This window comes from Hemicordylus capensis, chromosome 4 (assembly GCF_027244095.1).
Source record: "Hemicordylus capensis ecotype Gifberg chromosome 4, rHemCap1.1.pri, whole genome shotgun sequence".
Taxonomy (NCBI): Eukaryota; Metazoa; Chordata; class Lepidosauria; order Squamata; family Cordylidae; genus Hemicordylus; species Hemicordylus capensis.
In genome coordinates, this window is record NC_069660.1 from 46,596,397 (window position 1) to 46,606,295 (window position 9,899).

General features: G+C 42.7%; 2 long non-coding RNA genes across 2 annotated transcripts; one reads left to right on the forward strand and one right to left on the reverse strand.

Moving 5' to 3' along the window:
• Positions 1-585: 585 nt before the first annotated feature.
• LOC128324759 (uncharacterized) lies at positions 586-5,856 on the forward strand. The gene is made up of 4 exons (XR_008307083.1): positions 586-662; positions 754-847; positions 1,290-1,426; positions 5,325-5,856. It is a non-coding gene; the product is annotated as an uncharacterized LOC128324759 (long non-coding RNA).
• Positions 5,857-7,341: 1,485 nt separating this feature from the next.
• LOC128322671 (uncharacterized) lies at positions 7,342-9,378 on the reverse strand. Its single transcript, XR_008305873.1, has 3 exons — positions 9,319-9,378; positions 7,804-7,910; positions 7,342-7,447 (listed from the first exon to the last, which is right to left on the reverse strand). It is a non-coding gene; the product is annotated as an uncharacterized LOC128322671 (long non-coding RNA).
• Positions 9,379-9,899: the final 521 nt, after the last annotated feature.

The following is a 9,899-nucleotide window of genomic DNA, read 5'->3' on the forward strand; positions in this document are numbered from 1 at the left end:
GCGCAGGATTAAACTGGTGCTCATGCGTGGGGGAGCGCTCCCTCCCCTGGAAGGAGGTGTGTTTCCCTATGTGGAAGGGGGAGCGGGATCTAGAGCTAAAATGTCTCCTTGACAGGCGAGGGAGCTCACGATAAGGGAGTCTGCTATGTGAACACTCATAGGCTGGGTAGTAATTAGGATATGCATAGCGTTTCCAGCCATAAAATCGGTCAAAATAGAGCTCCTATCCGCTTTCTTCTGACAGCTCTGAGTCACAAGGGGAGTAGTAAGCAGATGACTCATAAGGTGATTCTGAGCGCCATTGCCAACCCTCCTGGTAGGAATGGTAGGAACGTTGAGGGGCAGAGTCATCTGAGAAGGAGAGAGCGTGGTCCGACTCATAGGAAGACTCCCCCGAGTAAGCTGTGGCCTCAGTGCCGACTGGGACGTGTGGAGTCTCAGATTGCGAGACACTGGTCAAATGCTGTCCTCCTGGTCTACGGGGGGGGGGGGTCAGGAGTGTGTGTCATATTGGTGCTGGGGAGCTCGACTGCTGTCTTCATGAGTGCTGCTTCCCCTCGGCACCCTGCTGCTTTTTCAGCCTCTGTGAGGCTTCAGTGCTGGAGAGCTCCGAGCGTTGTTGAGGGTTAACGGCGTTCCGGGCATGCTCAGTATGAGAAGCAGTGCGTTTATGGCCGCCATCAGTCTGAGCTTGTTTAGGTTTCGGTGCCAACAACTCCTTAGACTTGTCTTTCTTCTTTTTGTGTTTCTTAGGTGCAAGAGCGGTCAGGTGAGCCCCAGAGTGGACTGCTCAGCGGGAACTGAAGGCTGTGTCGAGACGGAGGATGAAACAGCCTGCCCCTGTGAGGTAATCTTGAGTACAATTGGGGCGGGAGGCAGTGAGGAGGCAGAGGGAGTCCCCACAGGCATCCCAGGCCCTCCTGGCTGCTGTGAGAGCACCCCCAATGATCCATTCACCTCATCAGAGGTCTCATTCGGAGCGGCGCCCAAGCACTCCATGGTTTTTCCCAACAAGGCGCTTTCCCAAAGGAATCAGCGCTAACGAGATGCCCTGTCACGCTTGGCCCTCTTCGAAAGTTTCTGACAATGTTGGCAGGCGTCAGGGAGGTGGGTCTTACCCAAGCAGAAGAGACACAGGGTATGACGGTCAGAGGCAGGAAAAGCAGAGTGGCACCCAGGGCAGCGCTTAAAAGCAAATTTACTGACCATAAACTGAATATGAAGCTTCCAGTCCTTTGCCCTCTCTCCCCTCCTTTTTTTTTTTTTTTTTTTACTAAAAATCCGAATAGGTGACTAAAGTAAAACACAAAATTAGAAAGGAAGGAAAAACGAAAGGAGAGATGTAGCAGAATAAAACAGAAAGGAAAAAATGGCCTAGAGAACAACTTGACACGTACCGACTATTACAAAGCAGTGACCCAGTAAGGTATGTGGATACGAAATCATATACTTAATGCTATGATCTATGTACACTGCTTTGAAAACTCTTTTTAAAAAAAAAGCAGTATATAAATAATAACAGTAATACTAATGACTATTATGTTTAGAATATTTTTATACTGCATTTTCACCAAAAAATTCTCAAAGCGGTTTATTGCAAGAGAAAATGGATTCTTGTCCTGAAAGGGCTCCCATTCTAGAAATAAACACAAGGAAGACAAGACATCTGTAACTGTCCTTAGGAGGGTTACTGTGCAGGGTGGAATAGGGTGATTGCTCTCCCTCTGCTAAATATAAGAGAACCACCACTGGTGGCGCAGTGGTAAAACTGCCGCCCTGTAACCAGAAGGTTACAAGTTCGATCCTGACCAGGGGCTCAAGGTTGACTCAGCCTTCCATCCTTCCGAGGTCGGTAAAATGAGTACCCAGAATGTTGGGGGCAATATGCTAAATCATTGTAAACCGCTTAGAGAGCTCTGGCTATAAAGCGGTATATAAATGTAAGTGCTATTGCTATTGCTATTGCTAAATGACAACCCTTTGCCCGATTATTAGAATGGCAAGCCATTCTGAGTTTCTTTAGAGGAAAAGCTTCATTAGTTAAAATGTACTCTGCTCTCAAGTTCAATACCTTCTCCATTGCTGCCCCAAGGTTTTGGAATGTGCTCCCTCCTGAAATTAGAGCCTCCCGATCTCCAACAATTTTAAAAAAAATCTTTAAAGATGCATCTGTCCACCCAGGCTTTTAACTAAATATTGTTTTAATCGTTTTAACTCTGTTTTAAAACTTTGTTTTGAAATTTTAAATTGTAATGTTTTAACTTGTTTGCTGTTGTTTATTTTAACTGTTTTGATTTTTCTGTTCTCATTTATTTTGTTTTGTTGTAAACCACCCAGAGACATAAGTTTTGGGGATAAAAAAATATGTTAAAATACTAGAAAGCCTATCACTGTTCAAAACCAAAGCAACAGCAGACAATCCAGACAAAGGCAGACCATAATATAGCAGATGCTGAAGGTTTAGGTTTATATTCTTGGAGGTCCAGTGCAGAAGGAAGCACTGAAGGCCTGACTGAATGAAGACAGACAGTCTGGGTAAAGTGAAATGAGATACTCGAGCAATGAATCCAAGGCCACATTCACATGTAATGTGGAACCATGGGTGCAACGGACCCACAGTTTCCCCCCGACCCACTCACCTGCTCTCCTGACTGCATTTGCACATAACAGACAGGAGGCTCTCTGCAGTCAAGGTGACTAAAGAGAGGAGAGAGAACTGGCTGCATGGGCTTCTTTCTTGACTGAAGGACAGCCCCAGCAGCCAATCATAGCCTGAGTAAGGAAGGAGATTCCACCATCTACTCCAGTTGCAGCAGAGTGGGAATGCATTTGGACACAACACTGCCACCGTCAAACCACAAGTCGGGTAGCAAAAGCCACTGCAAACTGAAGGTTCAAATCAGAATCTCAGAAGGGAAACCTCGGGTTGCTTTTGGGCCATAACTGCAGTTGCACGCATTTGGACAATCAAAATGTTCAACTGGAGGCCCCTTCAACTCTGGTTTTGCGTTATGTGTGAATGGGCTCTACTGCTAACACAAGCAGACTAAGGATCATATATTTGCTACATAGATCATGTGGGTTGGTTATCCATCAGTGCATATAACCACTGTGCTACTGACCTTACATGCAATGCACTTCACAGCAGGCTGTTGTTCAACTGGTGCAGAGACAACATGCAAGTGAGAATTTGCATTACTAGTGCATATACTTTATAATCCTTGAAAAGTCTTCCATTTAAAGATGAAGGCAGATCAGAAAAAAATAATCAAATTGCTCGTGCATACATGCCTTTTTAAAACTGCCTCAGCTGAAAACATTTTAGGAGCATTAAAAAGGAAGAAAATAAAAGTCTCTAAAATTTATCTCTGCAGGAGCGCTCCCAGATGTTGATTTTACTTTGATTAACCACAGAAGGGCAAGTGTGCATTCACAAATAATCCAGGTTTAAGCTGAAGTCCCTGCTTGCTATTGTGGAGCACTCCATACATGATTCAGGTTTTTCCATTTCTCATTGTGACTTAGCCCAATTTATGTCTGGGGTAAAAAAAAATCCATTTTGCGTGTTTTTTTAGGCAAATACCCATAACTTGCAGTACTTCATCCCTGTGAATCCTGCTGTAAAGCCTGCTGTCTGGGAAAGCTCCTGGACGGTTTCCCAAGTTGTTAACTGTTCTTGGAATGGTACTGGTTTGCCACCCAGTGTCCAAGCACAGTATTGCATCTCTATGGTCTGTGTTGAATCAGTTATGCCTTGAACTTGTATCTCATTCTTCCTCCAAACTCAGATCAGTGAACATGGGGGTTGTTTCATTTTATCCTCGCGCCATCATGAAGCAGTGCAGTCTAAGAGAGAGTGACTTTCTATGAATTTGATGGATGAGCAAGGATTTGAACCCAGATCGCCACATCCACCATTCTATCCACTTCTAGAGCCCTTTTCAAAGGGCTTTAAGATTCTCTCATGTATCTTTACAACATTTCCCAGAGATGTGGTTTTCTCAGGGACCTGAAGCTGGTCTTTTTAGGACCAAACCTAAACTTATGCATACTACACGATGTTCACATTGCACATTGTGTGGTATAACACAGCCTAATTTATAGTAACCTAAATACTATAAACAATGAATCAACAGCAGTGTAGAAAATAAACCACCATGAAGAATTCTACCAAATCTTCCAATGCACATTTTGATTCCACTGTTTCATCTTGCATCTGAAAGTCAGTGAAAGTCAGACTTTCCAGAGGATTCAGCTCCATTTAAGGTGCTGCCTCACAAGCCGGGCAAAATACTTATCCCAGCTCACTGCCTTCCTTTCCTTTTGTGTAATCCTTCTACCAGGCCTCCTTATGCTGTACCAAGAATCTCCCAGAGCTAAGGTGTGAAGGGAAAATGAAAGGATACCCAGCTGAAAATGTCAATGATCTCTCATTGTGGTTCCTCCCATCATATATCCTATATGAAACCTTAAGGCAGGCATTCTTAGTCTTGGGTCCCCAGGTTTTGTTGGACTACAACTCCCATCATCCACAGTTACAATAATCTTTGGTGACTGTGGCTGGAGATGATGGGAGTTATAGTCCAGCAACATCTGGGGACCCAGGTTCGAGAACCCCTGCCTTAAGGCTTAGGCATCATACAGACCATCAGATCTGGTAACTACAAACTTGAAGGTTATTTACATCCCTGTTCCTTGACAAGCCATAGGCAAGCAACATAAAGCAAGCATTGGAAGAAGACGAGGGAGGGGGATGGCCTAAGAACATTTAAGCCACAATTACAGGATCATTTGTAAGCAACAGCCAAATTCCAGAGCAAAAATAAACACTCATATTTGAAAATTAAACCAAGGACAAGTTAATTGTACACTGAGACATCATAGACTTGGAGGAGAAAGAGTCAACATAAGATGTAGGGAAAGAAATTAAGAAACTGATAGAGCACATTGCAGCAGTAGTCAAGTCTGAGTGTTACCAGCACATGCACCACTGTTTTAAGGCCGTTTATCTCCAGAAATGGACGTAGCTGGAGAATCAGCCAGAGCTGATAAAAGTCACCCCTGGCCACTGCCTCAGCTGAGAAATCAGGGAGAGGTTTGGGTCCAGAAGTACTCCCAGACTATGTGCTCTTTCTGGGGGGGGCGGGCGGGGAATCTGGGACAAACCTATAATACCAAACCATCAGTTGTTATGTCTGAGCCAGCCTGTCAAATATTGCACATGTTTTAGCAAAGGAAGACATGTTTATGAATCTTGTAGTGACTGGAAAGGCATGAACATTTATACTTAAATATTTTCATCATTCTTTTTTTTTTTTTTTAAGCAAATTTGTATGCACTCCAAAACTGGAAGATGCTTGGTGCTCACAACCCAATGAAAATGTAAATATTTGGATGGAGTAGTCATACAAAAGCTAATGGATTGTACATGGACGGCTCAAGGTATTCAGGAGAAAAGTAAAATTTCAGTGACGCAGAACCTGAGAAGTGTGGCATCATTTCTGTGTTATAAAGATGCATATTTTGGCAATGCATACTGAACTATACTACCTTACACTTGTAGGACTTTTGGGATTTGTAGGATGGGGTTGTCATCATTGTAGTATGTAATTTTTAAAGCATGCTTTTTAGAAAAATCCATTGTATAATTTGTTTTCTCACTAAATACTGGAATGGTCTTCAGGGGTTCCCAACCTGTGATCCTCCAGATATTGCTGAACTACAACTCCCATCATCCACAGCCACAATCATCCCACCATCCACTGCCACATCTAGCGGGCCACAGGTTGGGAACCCCTGGTCTGTAAAATAATTATTTATTACCCCCATAACCTAATTTCTTTAATATAACAAATGTGTGGAGTTTGTAATCAAATAAATACAGGGGTGGTTAAGCAGCCTTCACATGCCTTTGTACTCCCCCCACCCTGGGTTATTATTCTTTTTAATTCATCTTATAGTGTTTTTATATAAAAAGAGACAGTTTCAGTTGTCCCTTTAGTTTAGGTTGCCTCTTTTCCTTTCATAGAAAAAAGAAAGAAGTTGTGAAATCCACATACAGATATTGTTCTAGAACTTGCATCAAGAACAGAAAGGGGTTTAACGTATTCATTATATTGATTGGAATTACTACAACTCTCTGGTTCAGAAGCATCTCATTCAGACACTCTGACTAATTTTCTAAAGACTCTATTCAGGTGCCTCAATAGGCTGGTCGGTTTTAGTGACGGAGTAGGAATTACTGTAAATAAGACTCTGCAAAGCGAACAAAGGAGGTTGCAACTAGAAGAAGGTAACATGGCCCTGTTTTCAGCCATTTTAAATGAGGAAAGAGAAGGCGATTTCAAGGGCGGGCGGGCAGGCACACAACATCAGCTCAAGACAACTACATAAAACCATAACTGCTGTAAAACTATAGTTGCCATGCTGCCCCCAGAATTCCAGGTTTCACTCACCATTTCAAGCATCTCACCCGGATTGCTTAGCCCAGCCGGATTCGCCCAGATTTCTTTCTTTCTTTCTTTCTTTCTTTCTTTCTTTCTTTCTTTCTTTCTTTCTTTCTTAAAGCTAAGCTCTAGACCTTGTAGAAATGGAGTTATGGAGCAAAATGTGTACTCACTATTCTGCTCACTACCTGCCTACTAGGCTGTGTATTGTAATGTTTAAGGACTTTCTTGGCTTTACATTCAATGCATGCCTACTTAGAAGTAAGCACCATTGGTTTCAATCAGATCTTCTCTCAAATGTGTGTACAGAATTGCAGCCTTAATTAAAAAGCTGTGCATTTTTTAAATTATTATTTTGTTCTATTGCTACTGTTAATATGTCAAGGAAAATGGTCAGGCAAAGATATCTTCCCCGACTATTGCTGGTAGGTATCCACAGCAAATACAAATCAACTGGAAAATGCAGCTGCTAATTTGCATATGCAAAAATTGTTTCCAAGCCAATTTACATGATATGCAAATTAGGCACCCGGATTTGGAAAGCTGGAATGTGGCAACCCTATGTAGAACCCTACAGAGATATTTTAAGGTTTCCCTTGCCCCTCCTTTTCTGCAGGTATCACATGTTGGGGAAGCACATGAGGATATAGGTGTGATTATATTTCTATCTAGAATTATTAAGAAAGTAGACATACAAATCTGAGGAGCAGATCATATGTACTTGTGTATGTGTACAAGGTGCATGGTCAGCATGTGCACCTGCCATTTCCCAGCAAGGATCATATTAAGAGACTTATTTGACAAATGTTCTAGTCATAAGACATCCCTCTCTTCAGAAATGTCAGGAATTCACTTGGCTTTGAAGGTATAGATACTGAGGACACGTTGGGTAATGGATCTATCTCAGGATCACTGATCTCCAGCAAGTTATTGTCCAATTCTTCCAGCGTCCTTTGTCCAGTATCCTAGTTCATCCAGGATCCAACCATGACTTCATTCGACTTTTGCAAGGGGAGAGAGAATTGTTATTTTCTGGTAGTAGCACCAACACAATAACAATCACATTTGCTAATATTACAGCAGCAAGACACAGTCCCAAGAAACTTCCCACTCAACACAATGAGGCATTCTGGGAGTCTACAAGTGTGTTTACATATCCAAATTATTCTGCTGTTCCCAATGGTGGCCAGAGCTCCAGACAAGATTCTCTAGACCTTGGAGCTGGAAAACTCATAAGTTTGTAGCTGCTATATATTCACACAGAGTATTTGGAATCACAAAAAGCCACTGCATTTTGAAATCACTCCATGCCCAATATTATGTGCAACTCTCTTGAGCTATTACTCTGAAGTCTTACCTCATCAAACAGTTCCTACAGGCTTTGAGATAGCTCTTGAAATTTCATCTGCTAACTCCTGCTGTTCTGCAGTGTCTTGAAGTAGTTCGTCTACTTTGTCAACATCCCTGAAAAAGAGAAGGATTTAAACTGTCCACTCTGTTCATAACCACTCTGTTTATAGACCAACAGAAATCCCCCTTTGTTTTGCAAAACATTAAGATAATCATATAGAGGACCTATCCACAGATAGTCTGAAAGGTGAAGGTTGTAAGTGGGATGGAGGGTGCTCTGCAAGTGGGAAGCTTGGGCACAGGAGCTTGCCACTCACAGAAGCACCCTCCATCATGCTTAAAGCCTTCGCCTCTTTTCAGAGGCTGTACTCAAGTACAGCCTCTATTTTGGAATCTCTGTATGAGGCTTAAATATGAAGGAGAAGGGGATGAGGGGAGGATGGAGTCTACACAATCTTCCTGCTCCACATACCAAAGTTCCTTGCTTATCCTCTACTAGGGATGGCTACTGTTTTCTCTATTATTATTATTATTATTATTATTACATTTATATCCCGCTCTTCCTCCAAGGAGCCCAGAGCGGTGTACTACATACTTGAGTTTCTCTTTCACAACAACCCTGTGACGTAGGTTAGGCTGAGAGAGAAGTGACTGGCCCAGAGTCACCCAGCTAGTTTCATGGCTGAATGGGGATTTGAACTCGGATCTCCCCGGTCCTAGTCCAGCACTCTAACCACTACACCACGCTGGCTCTCAAGACCAGGCCTGCTCAACTTTGCCTCCCCACAAGCTGCTTTTGGACTACAACTCCCATAATCCCCAGCCACAGTGGTCAATAGCCAGGGATTATGGGAGTTGTAGGCCACCTTCTGCAGGAGGGCCAAAGTTGAGCAACCCTGCTCCAGACTGTGGTTGGGGCCAGGAGTGAACAGCAGTAAGGACTTCAGTCATGGAGCACTTATGATCCGAAACAGCAATACATGCAGATATGCATATCTGATATGCAATATATTTAAAAAGTTGTAACATTTGTGTAGAATTATTTCTTGTAACATGAAACTTGCCCTAAACTGTCAAATCGAACTTAGTCCCACCAATTCATGAGATCTGACTGACAGGGCAGCCCTCAAGAATTTTGCCACAGATAATGGCACTCCAAGCCAAGTTGAGCTCGTGAGATGACAAGCTTTCTATAGCTTATTTCTATTCCTTCTGGGTCCAACTAATACTTTGCTTGCCATTTAAAAAGGTCTCACATTTAACAAACTAAGGCTGGGTTCACACAATCAGAAGAATCCTGGTTAAAAATTAATCAGGGTTAGTGAATCCTGGTTATCTATCCTGGTTATATGATGGTTAACCAGAGCAGTTTGACCAGGGTTGCCCTGAAATTCTAGCTTCACACAATCAGCTCTGCTGGACTCACTAATCCTGATTAACTTTTTTAACCAGGATCCTTGTGATTGTGTGAACCCAGCCTAAGATTAAAAGACCGGGACAAGGAAAAATTTCATATGCGTACCTGGCTTCTCAAAGCAAAAATGTAGCTTATTCTGTGTAAGAAGAATATCCTCCTCAAAAATGTACCGTCACAGATGGTACCATTAGATTTCAGGGTCTGCCTTATAAATCAGAGAGCATTTCAATCAGTGCATTGTGGCCCTGCCCAACAAGATCCTTCTGTTACCGGTTATACTAATTAAACACTTGGTCCACACAATGAACTAATCAAAAGGAATGTCTTACATGTTGTCACGAGCAGCTTTTTAGCAGCAAAGCCCATGGTCTTCTTGAGCACTTCATTGTTGGTGCTGGAATTTTCAAGGATTTCTCTCTGAATAACATCATGCCATCTATTTGCACAAGCTCTTTCTCATGCCTCTTCTTTCCCTTTGAACAAAAACAAGGCAAAACAGGCTTGAACTATTATAAATGTCTAACACTGCCTCTGCCAGAATGCCATTCAGAATGCAAAAGCACTTTTAACTGATGCTTCAAGAGAGCTGGTAGGGAAGAAAGCTGGTCTTGTGGTAGCAAGCAGGACTTGTCCCTTTAAGCTAAGCAGGGTCTGCCCTGGTTGCATACAAAAGGGAGACTAGAAGT